This window comes from Onychomys torridus, chromosome 5 (assembly GCF_903995425.1).
Source record: "Onychomys torridus chromosome 5, mOncTor1.1, whole genome shotgun sequence".
In the NCBI taxonomy this organism is placed as follows: Eukaryota; Metazoa; Chordata; class Mammalia; order Rodentia; family Cricetidae; genus Onychomys; species Onychomys torridus.
The window spans coordinates 133,200,140-133,219,621 of NC_050447.1; positions in this window are offsets into that span (position 1 = coordinate 133,200,140).

The window sequence follows — 19,482 nt, forward strand, 5'->3', positions numbered from 1 at the left end:
GGGCAAAAAGGACAGAAGTATGGGAAATTAGAGAAGGTTCTGCAGGATGGGAAACGTGGGAGAATCAGAGTCAGACAGGGAAAGAGGTGATTTCTGACTGGAATGGAATTGGCTCCTGTAGAGGGGTGGAAGGGATTGTTTTTTTCAGAGACAGGGTGTCTCTGTGCAGCTTTGAGCCTTTCCTGGATCTCGCTCTGTAGCCCAGGCTGGCCTCGAACTCACAAAGACCCACCTGCCTCTGCCTCCCGAGTGCTGGGATTAAAGGCATGCGCCACCACCGCCCAGCTGTGACAAACTTTATTTATTTATTTATTTATTTATTTATTTATTTATTTATTTATTTATGGTTTTTCGAGACAGGGTTTCTTTGTGTAGCTTTGTGCTTTTCGTGGAACTCACTCTGTAGACCAGGCTGGCCTCAAACTCACAGAGATCCACCTGCCTCTGCCTCCTGAGTGCCGGGATTAAAGGCATGTGCCACCACCTCCTGGTGGAAGGAGTGAGCCAATTCCATCTCCAAAGCCAGCTGGGAATTTGGGCGTAGTTTCTCTTACTACTTCCTGCTGGACGGGGGCGCTGTATCTTATGGGGACACAAAGAAAATTCTAGGATTATGGAGTAGTCTGTGAGGCTACTCTGAGCCAGTTGCCTTGAAACCATTCTGGATGTTGGGTCATCTGGGCCATGGTGTTATCAGAGACCTTTCAGGTGGTCTTGGCTGATTAAACCTGATGTATCTTAATCTGGAACAAATCCACAGCCTCTGGCTTTCTGTGGAAACAAAAACAGAGACTCCTTTCCAAAGCAACATATCCTTATATCCAAATTTTGAAGTCAATATACCTTTAAAATTTACATATTTGTTTAACTCAACAGCTTTTATGATCAAATCTTTTTCTGTAGTTAAAAATCCCAAAGACAACACAAACCAGATTCTCTGTGTAATATCCATCTTTGTAAGATTGAAACGCCTCTGTGGCTGCTGGCTCCGCCCACCTCAGCTTCCCAACATGGTGGTGGTACAGTTTACTGCCAGCTCTGGGTCTAGAGCCATGTGTACCATCAACTATCAGAAGCAGTTCTATCAAAGCAGTGCATAGCCCATAAACTTTTTTCTTTTAAAAACTAGTAAAGGCTAAATCTACCACACAGCAGAGTAAAGTGCTGCTTGTAGATTCCTCATTCCCGCCACACTGCAGGTCAGACCCACATGCCAGGAACCTGCCATAGTAGCTCAAACTGGCAGGCTGCTGCCAACTTGAGAGAGACAACTAGGAAGCTGTTTTTAGCTCCATTTTAGAATCTTTTTTTCTCAGGTTTTAGGTGGAAACTCTTGCCAACACATTGGGAGCCATTTGTAATTGAAGAGCTTCTCTCCAGCCCCTGACAAGACCTGTTAGTCCAACAATCCACTTATAAAGTAAACACACAGACATTCATATTATTTAAATTGCTTGGCCATTAGCTCAGGCCTGACATTGTCTAGCTCTTACTCTTATATTTAGCCCATTTCTATTAATCTATACTTTGCCACATGGCTCATAGCTTACCAGTACCTTATCTCTTTCCTGTCATGGCGGCGGCTGGCAGTCTCTCTCTGCCCCAGCCTTCACTTTCCAGAATTCTCCTCCTCCTTGTCCCGCCTACCCTATACTTCCTGCCTGGCTACTGGCCAATCAGCACTTTATTTATTTTAACCAATCAGATCAACACATTTGACATACAGAACATCCCACAGCACCCCACAAAAACTGTAAACTATCAAAGCCCTCCACCCAGTGACATAATTCCTCTAGCAAGGTTCATCTGCAAGGCTAAGCCAGATAACATTACTGTTACACCCTCCTTGGATGGCCCTGAAGGGTAGAGCACTAGTTTTGCTCCTAAAGTCCCTTATGTCTCTGAGAAGTGGTTAATTTTGTGTCCTTTCAGTAAAGGCTTCAAGGAGCCAGGGCTGTGGATGCCTGGGTCTCTGGTGTGTCCACCTGCCCTTCAAGCTGCAAAGTATAGTGGTCACTTTCCCTGTGTCCCGCTTGTCCAGAAAGGACAGCATTTGTACTGTCAGCAGCTGAGGCAAGGGCAGTTCTTTGCCCAGTAGGCCATTTTGTGCCAAGAAGACAAACTTCCAAATGGAAATGTCTTAGAAGCCCAACATTCTCTTGGGATCAAATTGGTGCTGCCAGGAGCAATTGTGTCTCACGTCAACAGAATTCTAAGTTATTTAAATGCCATATTCTCTAGGTCCATGAAGTGTTTGAAGATTACCTGTCCATCTGACCTATGTATTTATAAATCTGGATAACCTAACTAACATAATTATAGAGATGACAAGCATAGGTGACAATAACTCTGTAAGTCTTATCTACCTAAACAACCTAAGGACTAAGGCTTCCTATAAATAAGGCAAATAGTTTGTAAGCAAATGTACAGTAAAAGGACAATGACTTTAAATTGTGACAATACACAAAATATCTTTAACAGAGGTAGGAATGTATAGTGCAATATGCAATATGATAATCCTAAATATATATCAGTATACAGAATATCTTAAACAGAAGTAGAACATACATACAGTATGACAGATATAAATTCACATTTGTATCAATATACAAATATTTCAAATAAGAGTAAAAATATGTGTACAATATAACAAACATAGTTCTGTATTTGTATCAATATACAAATTATCTTAAATAGGAATATAAAAAGTTTATATTTGTATCAACATATAAGAATTCATAACAGTGCAAAGGCTGCTATATTACTAAATTTGTTTACTAATGTATATGATAGTCTACCATAATATCTTATACCTATCCATTCTATTTCTTCTTTTCCCTTTTTTTTGAGACATATTTTCTTTCCTTAAGGAGAGTAGTGAGTTTAACAGTTTCTTCCAACCCCAACCCTAGAACCATTATCCATAACCCTGAGAAATATGAAACCTTAGGGATAAGGGGCATTGTTTTCTTAGAATTGCTTTCTTAGAATTATTAGGGGGTGATGGTATCTCTGTTGGGTATTGTGAGAAAGCTCAGATAGTTAAATCTCAGTTAGACTAACTGTAGATTCTGCAGCAACTCTCAGAGTAATGGGTAAGATTGTCTGAAATTCTGGCAAGAAATGTAGTATGATGATGATTACCATGCATCATTCTGGATTGAGCAGAGTTGTTGTTGTTGGGGCCCCATCTTCCTTCTGGAGACTTCAGAGATTGCTATTGGAAAAAACTTATTTTTTATCAGAATGGAAGGTTTGGATTTAAAGATGTCATGACATGTAAGAAAGGATTCCAAGAAATCAAGAGTAAGCATGGAGAGAATTAGAATCTTGAAGATAATGGTCCCTTATAATTGGTTTCCTTCTGTCTCACACCAGAGGGCTCTTCTGATATGGGACTGAAGAATCTCTCAACCTTTTCTTTTATCAATATGCTTGGATTTAGAGAAGAAGTGAGCCAATTCCATCTCCAAAGCCAGCTTGGTTTATAATTAAATTGGAACTACAACTATTCTAGATTGATAGAGATATAGATGTTAGACAGTGATATCTTACCCTGTGTAGATTGGTACCAATAGATTCTTTCTGCTGTAAACATCCGGAGATCCAAGGCCTTATGATTTCTGGAAGATGGGTATTTACATTATCCTGGAAAGACAAAAACAGAACCCTACCCCAACCTTTGATTGTTAAATGTTTCTTACAACCTGAAGAGATGTCACATTGGTGGATGATCTTTTACTTCTCCTCATCAAGGGGTTTCTCCTGTTTGAATTGAATTTTTATTAATTTTGTTGGTATCCATAGCTTTTCTTCTCCTGTGGAAACAAAAGCAAAACCCCTTCCCCAACATAGGACATATACAGGTTTCCATTCTGAGGTCAACACATCTTTGAAATAAACAGGTTGGTTTAGCTCAGGAGTTTTGTCTGTCATCCAATGTCTCGCCGCAGCTGTTTTTCCTTTCTCATCAGCATTGAGAAAATTCAAGGTTAACGAAGCACTATGCAATCTATTTCTAGGAGTCATTGTTACCTGTTGCTGTTTATTTAGCATATCCTTTAAAGATCGATTGGATCTTTCTGTGACTGCTTGGCCTGTGGGATTGTGTGGTATACCTGTAACATGCTTTATATTGTAATAAGCAAAGAACTGTCTCATTTTATTGGAGACATATGCTGGGGCATTATCTGTCTTAATTTGTACAGGTATTCCCATGATGGCCATAACTTCTAATAGGTGTATAATCACAGAATCAGCCTTTTCAGAACTCATAGGAGTTGCCCACTGAAATCCTGAATAGGTGTCAATGGTATGGTGTACATACTTTAATCTTCCAAATTCTGCAAAATGAAACACATCCATCTGCCAAATTTCATTTCTTTGTATACCTTTTGGATTGCTTCCTGCAGGTAATGGAGTTTGGTTATAGAAGGAACAAGTAGGACATTTTTTCACAATATCCTTAGCTTGTTGCCAAGTAATGGAGACATCCTTCTTCAAACCTTTGCTATTTACATGGTGTTTCTTATGAAATTCTGAGGCTTCTAGCACATTACCTATTAGTAACTGATCAATCTCATCATTACCTTTTGCTAGAGGTCCTGGCAGACCTGTATGGGATCTGATATATATATATATATCAATGATGTTCCCTTTTTCTGATGATTTCCTGCAATTGTCTGAATAATGAAGTTAATTCTGTATTATCAGGAATAAATTCAGCAGTTTCAATGTGTAAAACAACTCTCTCTGCATATTGAGAGTCAATGACTATATTGAGGGGTTCTGTGAAGTCCATCAGTACCATAAGAACGGCATACAGTTCTGCCTTTTGTACAGAGCTGTATGGATTTTGTACCACTTTACTTAAGTCTCCTGATTTGTATCCTGCTTTCCCTGATTTATTTGCATCAGAATAGAATGTGAGGACTCCAGAAATTGGCTTGTATTGTACAATGTGAGGAAGGACCCATTCGATCTTCTTTATGAATTCTATCCTCTTGCTTTTGGGATAATGGTTGTTAATCTCTCCCAAAAAGTTACTGCAGGCTCTCTGCCAGTATTCATTATCTTTCCATAGTGATGAAATTTCCTCATTAGTTAAAGGTACAACAATTTCTGCTAGGTCCATTCCTGTCAACTGACGAAGTCTTAATTTACCTTTTTGAATCAAATAAGAGATCTTTTCTATATAAGTCTTTATTTCTTATTTGGTTTACGTGGTAGGAATATCCATTCCAATATAATATCTTCCCTCTGCATCAAAATACCTGTGGGGGAATTTCTGGAGGGGAATATGACAAAGTATAGTTTCTGTAGTTTCCCTCATCAGGTGAGTAGATTGCCCTCTGAGGCTTTTCTCTTGCAATCCGAAGAGACTTCAGGTATAGGAACATGACTCAAATCGCTCCTTCAGCCTTGAAGGGAGAGGAATAAGTGAGGTGAGAAGGTATTCATTGAGTGTTTAGCATGGGCACACAGAGTCAGCAGCACCTTGTAAAGAAGGCAGACACAGAATGAAGCAGAGATGTCTGGGTTTCATCCTTATCGGCCTATGTGAGGATCTGGTGGTTTTTAGCAAAAGCAGCTTCTAAGTACTTGTTACAGTATCAGAGAAGGAAACTACCAAGAGCTGGAGGCTGGTGGGAAGTGTTTGGGTATGGAAAGAATGTGTTAAATTCTTGTCCCCAAATGATTCTAGTGCAAATATTCTGGACGTTTCCAGGATCATGCTTCTTAGATACAGTTAACATTTACATCAGTGAACTCTGAGTAAAGCAGACTTGTGGGTGAGCATTATCTAATCTCCTGAAGATCTTAATTAAACAGACAGGACTCCACAGGGCAAGCAGGAACGCTGCCTGTTGGTCGCTTGGAACTTGAGGTTGAACTCTCCCCTGGGTTTCCAACCAGTTGCATGAGACAACTCTTTAAAATCTTTCTCTCCACCCTTTACATACTCAAAACACACATGCATGCACACATACATGCACACATACATACACACATGCATACACTAACACACATATACACTCATACACACACACACATACTTGTACACAAACTCATACACTCACACATATAAACACACATATACACTTACACACATATACTCACACACATACATATATAATAAACTCACACACACATATGCAATAGACTTACCAATGCTCTCTCACACACAAGCATACATGTTCTCTAACACACAAATGCTTATACATACATACATGCTCACATACCACCTAATACCAGGGACTGGATTTAGAGCCCTCAGAAGGAAGCAGGGAAGTTCAGCACAATTCTTAGATGAGAACCACTTCTATGACAGGACCATCACACTTGGGAAAATCTTGGGGTAGTGGTTTTGTGAAATAATTGAAAGGAAATTCAGCCCCCAAATGGTCTCTCTGAAGTGTTTACTATATGCCAGGAAAACAGATGACATCAGAGTCATGGTTGCCTTCACAGGGATTTTTAGAGCTGAATGAGACAGACACTTATTAAATGGAGACACTGTGATATTTAATTAACATGCGTGATGAACACTTAAAACAAAAAGATAGCTTATGTAGATGAGACAGAATCAGTGATGTAATATGATCACTGTAGCAGGTATCTTAAAAGTTCTTATTAATGAAATCAAACCTGAGGCCAGTTATTGGGGTGAATACTGAAATGTCAGAGAAGCAGAACAAGCCACAGCTACCTCACCTTGCCAGTTCCTCAGCTGATCCTGTTTCCTCAGACTGGAAGCTTCTGTGTCCTCATCCAAATGGATCTCAGCTGAACTGTGCTGCTCAAAGCCTAAAAGGTTAACCAGCCAAATGCTTCTAGTTTCTGGTCTTCACACCTTATATATCTTTCTACTTTCTACCATCACTCCCTGGGATTAACGGCTCACTTCTTGGGATTAAAGGCATGTGTCACCAGGCCTGGCTGTTTCTAATGTGGCCTTGAACTCAGAGATCCAGTGGGATTTCTGCCTCTGGAATGCTAGGATTAAAGGTGTGAGTGCCACCATTTTCTAGCCTCTGTATCTAGTGGCTGTCTGTTCTCTGACTCCAGATAAATTTATTAGGGTGTACAATATTTTGGGGAACACAGTACCACCACAGATCACTGGTTACATCAAGGTAGAGAAAAGCTGCTCTGACTCATCACAGCTGTAATAAAACACTGACCATAAGCAGCTTGAGGGAGGAAAGGGTTTATGTGCTCCCAGGTCCATCATCAAGGTAAGGCATGGCAGGAGCCTGCAGACAGGAACTGAAGCAGAGCCCGTGAAGGAACCTGCTTACTGTCTTGCTCCCAGGCTCACATTCAGCTGCTTTCTTGTGCAGTGTAGGCCCACGTGCCTACGGCTGGCACTGCCCATAGTGGGCTGGACTCCTCTTCATCAGTTAACAGTGAAGCCTATGATCTGATGGAGGCGGTTTTCAGTGAGGCTCCTTCTTCGCAGGTGTGTCAAGCTGACCGCCAAGATTAGCCACCACAGACTATGAGTTTAAGACAGGACACAAAGGGATGACCAGGGGTTGGTAGCAGGTTAATGATAAGGTTACTAGACTCAAAAGGCCAGAGACTCCACAAGGTTTCTACTCTCCAGATCCTGGATCGATGAGTATGCATTTTTGTGTCATTTGCCATGTTCTTCTAGCTCCTTCTCAATAACTAACCATTAGTTTAATCCAGGTGTTTGATTAGGCTCAAGGGCACTTTGGGGCTGTTCATGTGGCAGGTGTGCTCTGCCCTGTACCCCAGGAGTTTACTTCTGTTTGACAGCCAGCTTCTCTGGGATGCTGTTACAATCTGTGGCTTTGGGTGTCACTAGCTGGATTTGTCCATGCTCCAGGTTCACACAAATTTCCATAGTAGGTTCTACCAACCACTGAGGACCACCAAAGCCAAGAGGTGATTTCCTGTGTGCTTTTTGACTAGAATTCTTGCCGCTATGGGGTCACCCTGAGAAGCAGCCTGAATAAGAGTGGTGGTGAGTGCAGGGATCTCTTAGTTTATAAGTTCTCATCTGGTGGCTCACTTAGCTCCAGAAATGCCCACTCAATTTTGTTTAATATTTTAATATGATGACACAGTGACAAGATTTTAAAAAAATTGATATAATTCAATCTGTGTCTTCTGATTTCTGATGTTACTTAATCTCCAGCCAGTGTGGGCCACTTCTAGAAGAAACATACAAGAGGTCCTTGTGTCATACCTGCCTAGCAAGCCCAAAGATTCCACAACCTAGGAGTCTTAGGGCTTATGTTTCTTGTGCCAGACCTGGAATGAGACTTTTGCTTAGGTCAAGGAAGGACCTTGAGTAGGAAGCTTATTGAGTGGTGTTCCAACCTGTCACACAGACAGCTCAGTCAGATCGGGGCCCACAAACAAATCTTCTGAGAAACCCCAGATGTGTAATCTGGTAACTAACTGATGGAAGGCATTCTGCATCATGGGGTCATTTGAACTTGTCACTTCCTGTCACTTTCTCTGTAGTCTTGCTGACAAACCTGAAATAATTGGAGAAATAGAGACCTATTTTATAAAGTGCACAAGGGAATCTCTTCTTCTTGAAGGTTGCAGCATTGTGCATGCTCCCAGCCCACTCTGGGGCTTGCAAGTTCTCTCAGGCATTCATCATCAACCCCACAGCCTTCAGGAGTCCTCGGTGCAGCCTCCGGGCTCTCTTCACTGGGTGCTCTTGTGAATTGTAAGATGAGAGAAAAACATTTGGCATACTAGAGAGAGGAATAATGGGATAGGAATATTTTTAAAAATTTAAAACTACTTCTTCATAAAGATATAAAGCTTTTTTCTTTAAACAAAACAAAACAAAAAGCAAAGAACAAACCTCATCTAATTATAGAAACTCTCAAAGAATGGAAAACCCCCAAATAGTACCAGAATGGGGACTCTCTGTGCCTTTGGACACTATGTTAGCCAATAGAAAGAGAATCAAAGGCGTTTGCTGCTGACATTTTCTCTCAAAGTAAGGATGGTCACTGTGTGTGTGTATGTGTGTGTGTGTGTGTGTGTGTGTGTGTGTGTGTGTGTGTGTGTGTGTGTGTGTATACACTGAGGCTAAGAACAATGTTGGGTGTCATTCTCAGAAATGCTGTCTACATTTGTAAAGATGGGGTTTCTCATTGGCCTGGAGCTAACTAATTTTTCTAGCCTCACTGGCCAGTGAACCTCAGGGATCCTCCTGTCTCTACTTCCCCAGCTCTGGGATTATAAGCACATGCCACCACAGGCTTCTGGTCATGAAGCTCAGGTCCTGTGCTTGCAAGGTGAGTGCCTTACTGACTGTGCATCTTCTTAGCCCCAAGGACTGGTACTTTTATGGCTCTAGCTATGGCTATTCAGCTTTCAATCTCAGTGACTTCAGCAATCAACTAAGCAAAGCATACACCTGGCCAGGGCTTGAAGACAGGGCAGCTGCAGAAGGGGGCAGCCCTGTGTCCACTAACATGAGCATGGCCTTCATAGTAACTAATGAGAACCCTCTGCTGACCTTTGAGTGTAGAACATGACCGCTGATGTACTTCATCCCAAATCTCTCAGATGTCTCTGTGGCCTTCTTGGTTCTAGTTTGGGTCCTTTTTAGGATCACATGGGTGTACTGCCCCATTTCTTTCTTACTGTGCTATGGCTAGACAGTATATCTGCTGTTAGCAGAGTTTAGTCCAAGGCTGATGATGCCCACACATTCTGCCTTTCTTCTTTCATGACAACAGTCAATTTGAACAAGGAGGTCATTCCTCTGTGTCACCATTTTGTTATAAATGGAGAGATCCAGAGAAGTAAATTAATAGTCCCAGTGAAAACACATTCTCCACCAGGGTGAGGGTATGTGGTCACACCACCTCCTAGAATAAATAAAACCCCAAATCCTCCTGTGTGAAAGACCAGAAAATGGATGTGCTGTGATCTCACTGAGAGATGGTGGATTTTATGCTGAAGGACGCACAAGCATCTTGCTGTCCCATGTGCCTTGTGCTGGTTTTGGGGTTGTTGTTGGCAACAACAGTTAGACAAGCTAGTTAGGAACCTAGAATGCTTCTTCATTTACATCTCCATGATAGCTTTTGCAGAAGAAATATGACCAGTTGAAGGGCCTTCTAGATCCTTCAGACAGTGATATCTACTCATTGGTTTGCTTTGGTTAAAAAAAATTAAAATTTTTATTCTTTAATAATTTCATACACTGAATTTTTTGGGAGGGTCATTTTCATGTCCATTACCCTCTGTCACCCTCTTTGCTCTCTCACTGAAACCCTTCTTCCCTGCAAGCCCTTCCATCTATGCCTCAAACACCGTGTTTAATTATGGTTTCTAGCAGGAGCAGGAGTGGAGATTGTTAAGCTTCTCAGTGGCCACATGCTTGATGGCCACTCCTCCAGCAGTCAATGACTGCTCATTGTCCCCTGTGAGGGGTGGGGCCTGATGAGCTCCTCCCTCAGGCATCCATGCATGATGAAAAGGTGGCAAGCCAATCTTGTGTGCATGCTTCTGATTCTTAATCTCCTCCCTGGAGAAGGAGTTCCCATAGTTCTGAAACCTGGCTTCTGTCTACCCTTGCCAGTTCTGTGATCATACTTGCTGGTCCCAGAGGCTGACCTTTCACCTCCCGAAACTAAAAGGTTTGAGACAGGTGATTCCTAATGCTACTAATGGTTGTACCAAAATGTTCGACTATGGCAGATTAAATGACCAAGTTTCTGTCACCACCAAATCTCTCTCCATGCTGTCAGGAGGCAAAGTTATAGCGCCATGTGGCCTATAAGCAGCACTGTTAATCTTTGTTTCCTTTTCATCTATCTACACCTTTACTTTCTCTTTACCATTTTGTTCATCTCATTTGGTTTTATGGTCTTTCACTGCGCATATTATCTTTGAAAACCATCTTATATATCCTCTGTAAAAGAGAGTATATTGATGTATACAAATTGATTACTGAGTCATCTTGCAGAATTATGGTAAAAATTGTAACGATGGGGACCACTTTGCAATCACAGAATAAAAAATGAAGGATTTTGCTCTTTTGTGCTAGCTGAGTTGCCTGCTGCACTGGGGGAAGACAGTCCACAGTGACAAGTGCTGGCATGTCAGTCAGGGTAGGTAGGTTCTGTCCCACCTACAGCCTTCAATTTTGCAGGTTTCTATTTGGATTGGTTTCCTGACTTCCTGTAGCCAGGCTATGCTTCTTCCCAACTTAGAGCTTAGCTGCGAGCTTTTCTGTGCCCAGCAACCTCACTTTTTTCCTTCCCTAATTCACAATGCAAGACTCTCCATCCCTCAGACAAAATACTTGTCATACAACTCCCAAGACTCACTTTGAACCTCACCTCTTTAGTTCCAGTGCATGCTGGGTAAGCCTGTATTGTAGACTTGAGTATCTCAATAGGTATCATCCTAAACCTTTAAAAGTATAGTGTGGAGTTTCTTCAATATTGTAAAAGCTAAGCTTGATTTATTAGCTTTTGAACATGCTAGAATTTCTGTCATAGGAGTTGAAGGTTCATAAACATGTCTCATTTGATCAACAGTCATAATGAAAGCCATTCACACAAAGGCATAAGCCCCAAGAGTCTAAAAATATTTTGAGAAGAGCAAACATTGGAGCAACAGATGATTTAGTGGGCATTGCAAACCCTGAGTGTTTTCACTGAAAATATGAACTCAGCCATTTGAAAGTGGCTGATAGGTTTGTTTTATTTCTCACCTGGATCTCTGTGACTGGCAGATGCAGCATGGACCCTGGTGGCCCTGAAAACTGCAGCTGATCCTGGTAGTGCACACTGCAGCTCCAGCGTAAGCATCCCTGCTCAGTTGCACATCTGCAGTGAGCTGCTCTTTGCCTAGGAAGCTAAGACTCCACAACACAGCAGGTATTTATTTACCTCTGGATTATCTGGGCCCCTCACCTCTACAAGCATTCTTCTGAATGAGATCCCCCAGCCAGGGCATTGCCTGGGACAGGAAATTTGAATCATGAGTCACACACTTCAATAACAAAAGGCATTTTTACTTTTCTGTGTACTATTCTGACTTTTTTTGGGGGGGGGGCAGGCAAATGTCACCTTTGAAACAGATACCAGGAGCTGTGGCATTTTGCCCACATGGTCTGATGTCAGAGTCCTTACTCAGCATAAAGTGCTACACTCCCCATGAACTTAAGATCAGTAACATGCTGTTCTCTTTGTTTCTCTTTGCCTTACAGACTCAGATTCTTAAACATAGAAAATGCAAGAATCAGTAGTTTGGTAAACAGCATTTTCAGCAATTTAAACTATGGTATCTTTTTGAGGCAGGACCTGCCCTGGCACTCACATTGTAGCCTAGCTAGCTTGGAACCAACTACTCTGACCTCCTGAGTGCTAGGATTAAAGGCATGATATAGCATGCCTAGCTTCAAATCACACAATTTAAACAGAAGAAACGCATTTTTGGATAAACTATTACTATAGCTTTGCTTCTAAGATAAACATAGCTTGTATGTGTGCATGTGCTTGTATGTATGCTTGTATGTAAAGAAGCATTGTGTGGTATGTACACATATGCTATGTGGTTTTAGACCATTATGCTGCCAAAAAGAGAAATAATAGTCTATAAATAATAAGAGAAAATATGTTTTATTAATTATGTCATATATTTGAAACTTCTCATCATATTGTTGCCAAAAGATACTTGAAGCAACTCATTAATAGCTGTGAAATGAATAAGTTTTACCTCAATTGTACCAGGCACCGTTTTTCTCCCTTCACATTATAGTCCGTTCATATCTTTACAACTACATTCTGTTTACATGCATTAAATCATTTGGCTGTGCCCATTTTGTAGACAAAGAGACTGAGACACAAGGAGATGATACAGCTAGTGTGAGCAGGGCCAGTGTCTGCAGGGATGGCCTCTTTAGAGCCCACTCTCAGGCTCTCAGCACTTACAAAAAATGCTAGAGTACATCTGACAATCTCCTGTTGTGTTTAGAGGAAGAAGAGGGACTGTAGCATTAATCAGTGAGGTCACTAGTCAGCAGTGTCTTCTCAACACAGGCTCACCTACTGCAATTCCAGTCATCCAGCACCAACCACTGACCAAAAAACTGAGGGCAAATTTACATATTCTAAATTATGTACTATTCTGAGCAGCACATAAAATCTTGATTTGTGCTACTCCATGCAGCCCAAGGTATGAATAATCCCCCATCCCAGGAGTCCAGACTGTATACCTTACCCACCCATTAGTTACTCAGTAGCCTCTCATTATTAAAACTACCATTGCTAAAACTCAGCATTTGTGTTCAAGCAACCCTTATTTTACTTAATGTTGTCTGCATATCACAGGACTAATAAAGTTTGTTAAAATCTTGTTATATATTGGTGTAGTTGTTCTGCTTTCAATAGTTATTTTTACTTTGAAGTATGTGTGTGTGCACGCATGTGAGTGCAGGTGTCCAGGGAGTGTCAGATCATCAGATGTAATGGGAACTGGACTCACGTCTTCTACAAAAGCAGTAGGGACTCTAACCACTGAGCAACCTCTCTAGCCCCAGTTATTCTACTTTACTAATATTTTCTGTTGTTAACATTTAACTATGCCTAACCTATCCATTAAACATAGTGTGCAAGCATAGATAAGGGGCTTTCAGGATTTCACTCTGGAGGATGGGGGTGGGGCAGGGTGGGGCAGGGCAATGGACTGCTGTAATCTTAAGTTCTTGGAGCCAAAGCCAAAATGGGACCTTACAGTGAAGAAGTCACTAGTCCAGAATTCCTTATACTGAGTTTACAGAGAACCATCATGCCAGTGTTTGGGGGGATGTAACACCCTCTACAACCAGGAGAGCTTGGGCAGTCTTTGTTTGGGAAAATGGCGCTGTTCCTGCATCAGAGGAAGCAGAACTGTGAGGCATAGGGGAGCAGCTTGAGGGGACATGAGCACAGAGAGGCTCCTCCAAAGGGGAGGAGTTTGCCACTCTCAGGCACATTCTTGGCATTTTATTTGAGAGATGCCCGGTGGCCAAAAATGCCAGGAGAATGCTTATAAATAATGGATTCCTTAGTTTTGCTGAACACATCTCATCTCCTTTTTCTAAAAAGTGTTGTCTTTTTGAGACTTTATAAATGTTCTACTTGCACATCAGGGTTTCTCTTGTTGAATACAACACAGTTTTTACTTTCTTATCATTTGATATATGGAGTTAGTTGCTGGATGTAGACTTGTGTGATTCTGGAACTTGGGTATGCTTTGTCAGGCTCCAGACTGTACTGTGGGAAACATCTATAAAGCCCTCTACCTCCAATAGAAGCACAGTGGAAGATACCAAGAGAACCATTCATTCATTCAACAGATAGTTCATGGGCTAGGCCAGGATCAGTGGTGGGGACTTAATGAATCAGGTGCTAGTTCTCAGGGAACCCAGAGCTCACTGGGAAAGTCCGACGGGACAGGAGCACTCATTACACAGGGTGTGTAATCCCATCGAATCAAAGAGGGGGTTGTGGGCACCTGTCTCCGCAGGGGTCAGGAGCAGGTAGTGGAAGATCTGAGCCGACCTGGACTGAGCGGTCAGTCTGGACAGGGATGTTAGAGGGAAAGGACAGACAGACAGCACAGTGTGGTGACAGACTGTGCACCCTAATAAACTGCCTGGAGATCAGAGGACAGAGCCAGCCACTACTAGTCACAGAGGTCAGGCAGTGGTGGCACATGCCCTTAATCCTATCACTCGGGAGGCAGAGATCTGTCTGGATCTCTGTGAGTTGAAGGCCATGAGATTGATCCAGGATAGGAGAGAAACAGAGCCAGGCAGTGGTAGCACACACCTTTAACCACAGCACTTGAGATCTCATGCCTTTGCTTGGGAGGCACTCTTACCTTTAATCCCAGGAAGTGATGTCTAGGCAGAGGAAAGCATATAAGGCATGAGGAAACAGGAACTGAACTCATTTTCTTTAGGTTGAGGATTTCGTGGAGGTAAGAACCAGTGGCTGGCTGTTCTGCTTCTCTGATTTTTCATCTTTCAGCCCTGATATCTGGCTCTGGGATTTTTATTAAAAGACCATCTATGATTCGAAGAACAACATGGTGCTGTAGGAAGCTAGCTGTTAAGAATGGTTAGAGTATCTACAAGTGGGAGCTAAGAGTTGTGGGCCTAGATCACGCAGCCATGCTAAGATTGGATTTTCTTCCTTGGGTAGTGGGAAGCCAGTGAAAAACTTAGAACAGGAACACCTCCCCCACTATAGCTGTCCACATGCCAGGCAGTGTGTTAGGGATCCCCCAGCAATCCTGGGAGGTAGATATAATTTTGTTTTTTCAATGCAAATGATTAAGTTTAAGCAGTACATTTAGGACCACACATCTGTTGAAGCCCTTGTAACCACACACACATCAGGTCTGTGTGGCTTAAACAACTGAGATTTATTTTGTTTCAGTTCTCTGACCAGGAAATCCAGGATCTGGGTGTCATCTGGGCCAGGTTCTTCTAAGACCTGTCTGGCCCCCTTGACTTTCAGATGAGCACCTCCTCCACGTGTGTTCTCATGGCCACCCTGTGCCTGTGTCTTAAGCCCCCCTCTTGCAAAGACGGCAGCTATTTTGAGTCAGGGTCCATCCATACCAGTGACTTCATTCTAACTTAGTCACCTTGTTAAAGATCTGAACTCAACCCACATAAAGAACAGCATTTTCAAAGCCACAGGGCTTGAAAGTGATGCTGTGTGGGATTGGACCCAGGAGAACTCAGCCAGGGCCTGAGATCTTACCACTGTAAACCTCAAATGTGTGCTTTAGAAAATGCTCAAACTGCTCTCCTGGTGGGGTGAGGGTGGAGCACAGAGGACCAGGGAGTGGCTTTGGCAAGAGTCTATCTGAGAGATAATCTAAGTCCCCAAAGTTTCCAGCAGCATATCCAGAAGCAGATAATTGTGGTTAGTGTTTGTGCTGGTTTTTGTCAACATGACACAAACCTAGAAACACCTGGGAGGAGGGTCATCAGTTGAGGAATTGCCTCTGTCAGACTGGCCTGTGGGCATGTCTGTGAGGCATTTTCTCAATTAATAATTGAGGGAGGAGGCCCAGCCTACAGTGGGCTGTACAATTCCTCGGCAGGTGGGCCTGGGCTATATTAGAACAGGAGATGAACAAGCCAGTAAGGAGACCCCCACAGTCTCTGTTTCAGTTTTGGGTCTAGTTCCTGCCTTGGCTTCCTTGAGGATGGCCTGTAAAGTGTAAAGTGAAATAAATGCTTTCACCTTCAAGTTGATGGTGATTAATCACCCAACAGAACTAACTCTTTGGGGTCTATATCTACCCAGTGTCTGATCATTTTATTGTGTGCTTAACATTTTGAAGGAACCCACAACCTTTTTCAGCAGTGGCTCCATTTTACACTCTGACAGGGTATAGGATTCCAGCTTTCCCACAACTTTGGTAATTCTGTCACCCGCTTCTGCCCCACTCCAGATGTTGTAACCATCACAGCAGTGGATGTGAAATGGAATCTTACTGTGGTTCTGATTTTCATTTCTCAAGCCATGGGTGATTTCGAGGATCTTTTTGTGTGCCTGTTACTTATTTTTAAAGTTTCTTTGAAGGAAAAAAAAAAGGCAATTCCTTTGCCATTAAAAAATTGGATTGTCTTTTTATTGCCGAGTTGAAGGATTATATAATCTGTATGGTAGAGAATCACTGGATGCATAGAATGAGTCAGCAGATATCTTTTAAAGATTTATTTATTTATTTATTTATTTATTTATTTATTTATTTGTTTGTTTGTTTGTTTGTTTTTATGTGTATGTGTGCCTGTGTGAGTTTGTAAGTACCATGTACATAGAGCTAATCTTGGAGACAGAGGGCATCAGATCCCTTGAAAATGGAGTTAACAAATGGTTGTGAGCCCTCATGTGGGTGCTTAGAAACCAATGGAGGTCCCTGTAGGGGTGCTTTCCTATCTTCCCCTTCTATTTTCTGTTGATTTTAAGATTGGTGTTAATTATTGCTCAAATATTTAGTTCTGGTTTGTAAACAAGGTTGGGCTGGAGCACAGCTGTATCAGCTATTTCTTTATTGTCTAAGCTTGATTTTGTACTCTCAATTACAGGGTGGAATTATTACAACAAAGACTACATGGTCTGAGCTATGGCTTAGAGATGGTTTGAGTGTGTCCTGTAAGGTTTATATGCTGGAAACTTGATCTGAGTGTGCCAGTGATGGAGTGGAGGAACCTTTCAAAAATGGGTCTTAACACAAGGTGGTTAGGTCACCAGAGACCCCACTCGTGGGAGGGTGTAGCTCTGGGAACCCTGGTTAATTCCCGAAGAGTGAGTCTGTAGGAAGAATGAAGAGGAGCTAGTCCCTGGGCCCTCTGTCTTCATCCAATCTTCCCTCATTTGTTGCTTCCGCCGTCAGGGGTCACAGACATGGGACCACTTGATCTTGGACTCTTGGCCTCCAAAAGCATCAGATAAACGACATCTGTACAGCTTTAGACACTTTGTTCTAGCCATAGAAAATGGCCTAATGCAGTTCACAGACCCACAGGACTAAACTCTTTGGTTTCCTCCCCAGTGATCTCATTTCTAAAAAAAAACAAAAACAAAAACAAAAAAAAACAACCAAACAAAAAACAAATAAACAATAAAACTGAGAAATCTGTTTCTTTGGGGATAAAGAATTGATGATAATTAAGAAGTTTCATGAGGCCACTTCATTTCCTGGGTACATTTCTCCATTTTGGGATGTGTACTGGAGAGAGGCTGTAACCTGTCACCCTAAGGAATAATGGTGGCAGGTTAGTGACATGGGGAAATGGCGGTGAGGTGAACATAGTTTGTCAGAGAAGGCCAAGACATGGCTGGTCTGTTACCCGGGGGCAAGTGTGCCTCCTCTCACCACTGACACAGGCACAAGGAGAGCCACCTTGGGGAGGTAGCCTGAGGAGAGCCACCTCAGGGGGATGGTGTTCTCAGCTTTCCATAGCCTGAGTTTGAAGTCGCTTTATAATGTCTAAACACACAGCGTGATGAGGAGACACAGCAATCATGTAGAGAAGTCCTTATCTCAGGGTAAGAAGTAACTAACCCAGGCTGGCTCTCAGGTGAGTGCTATGTGGAGAGACCTTGGCTGTCTCCCTGTCACTTCTGAAGAGGTTAGCTAGAACTAGCCTCCTCTCTCCCCTTCATGGATCTCCATCCTGTTTCCTGTCAGCCTTGGGGTTCTCTGCAAATGGCATCTCTGGTGTTTTGAAGTCTGAGTTGCCTGAAGCCATGACGCTATCCATCCCTCTTATTAAATGTACAATTACATTATCTAAACTTTCATTCTTTTCATCGAATGACACAACCCATGATATATTTTTAGATGAAAGTGTTTCCTGCTTGTTTTCCTTGTTTGTTGCTTCATTGATAGGATTGAACTCTGGCCTTCAGTATTCCGCTGTTTCTCTTCCCTTGTAGTCTGGGTTTAGACCCAGGGTAACACTAGAAAACTGTGTTACCTCTGCGTCACATCCCTGGCCTCTGCTGATCATCCCGAGGATCCGGGTTCAGTTCCCAGCCCCCACATGGAGGCTCACAATTGTCTGTAACTCCAGTTTGGGAAATCTAAAGCTTTCTTCTGTGGACACAAGGCACACACACAGCAAAATACCCATGCACAGAGATAATTTTTAAAAATCACATATCTATCCAAATCATTTATTATATCTATCTCTCATCTACCTACATCATCTATCTGTCTGTCTGTCTATCTATCTGTCTACCTACCTACCTATCAACCACCTCTCTCACTTGTTTTCTATGTACCCATCTACCCATCCACTTTTATTCTTTTTCCTATCTGTGTACTAGTTGAGATTCTCTGACAGCCAAAACTTTAGACACATAATGTTGCTTATTTCTGGTTCATAAGATTTGAGGATTTTTCTTGAAATTTTCTAAATTGCTCAGTTTTCTTTACTTTGATCAAAATATAAGTATTGCTTTAAGAGGACAAAATTAAGGCCCGTGACTGTAGCTCAGTGGCACAGTGCACGCCTAGTATGCATGAAGCTCTAGGGTCAATACTCACTACTGACCCTTCCCCTGTCCCAAACAAAGACAAAGTTAGATGACAGTCTGAAGACCAGTTTAGAAGGATAACATTTGTCTAATTAGGAGAGTGAGCCCATTTCTTAAATATCATGATCATCTCGTAGTACCTGTATTAGATTTTAATTTTTAATATGGAATCCTAACCCAAAGGGAAGAACATCACACCAATGGTTTTATTGACTCTGAAGAATAGTGAGGCCATGGAAAGAACTCAGAAAACGAAAAAATTGGTACATGTTATATGTGTTGCTTGGATCTGTTGTAGCAAAATATGTTGAAAATTAAATATAAGCTGTGTTGAGATAGAGCCCAGGCTCAATTCTTAATAATTAGGAAATTTACTTAAAGTCTGAAAAATGAGGTTTCACCTCTTCCTTTATGA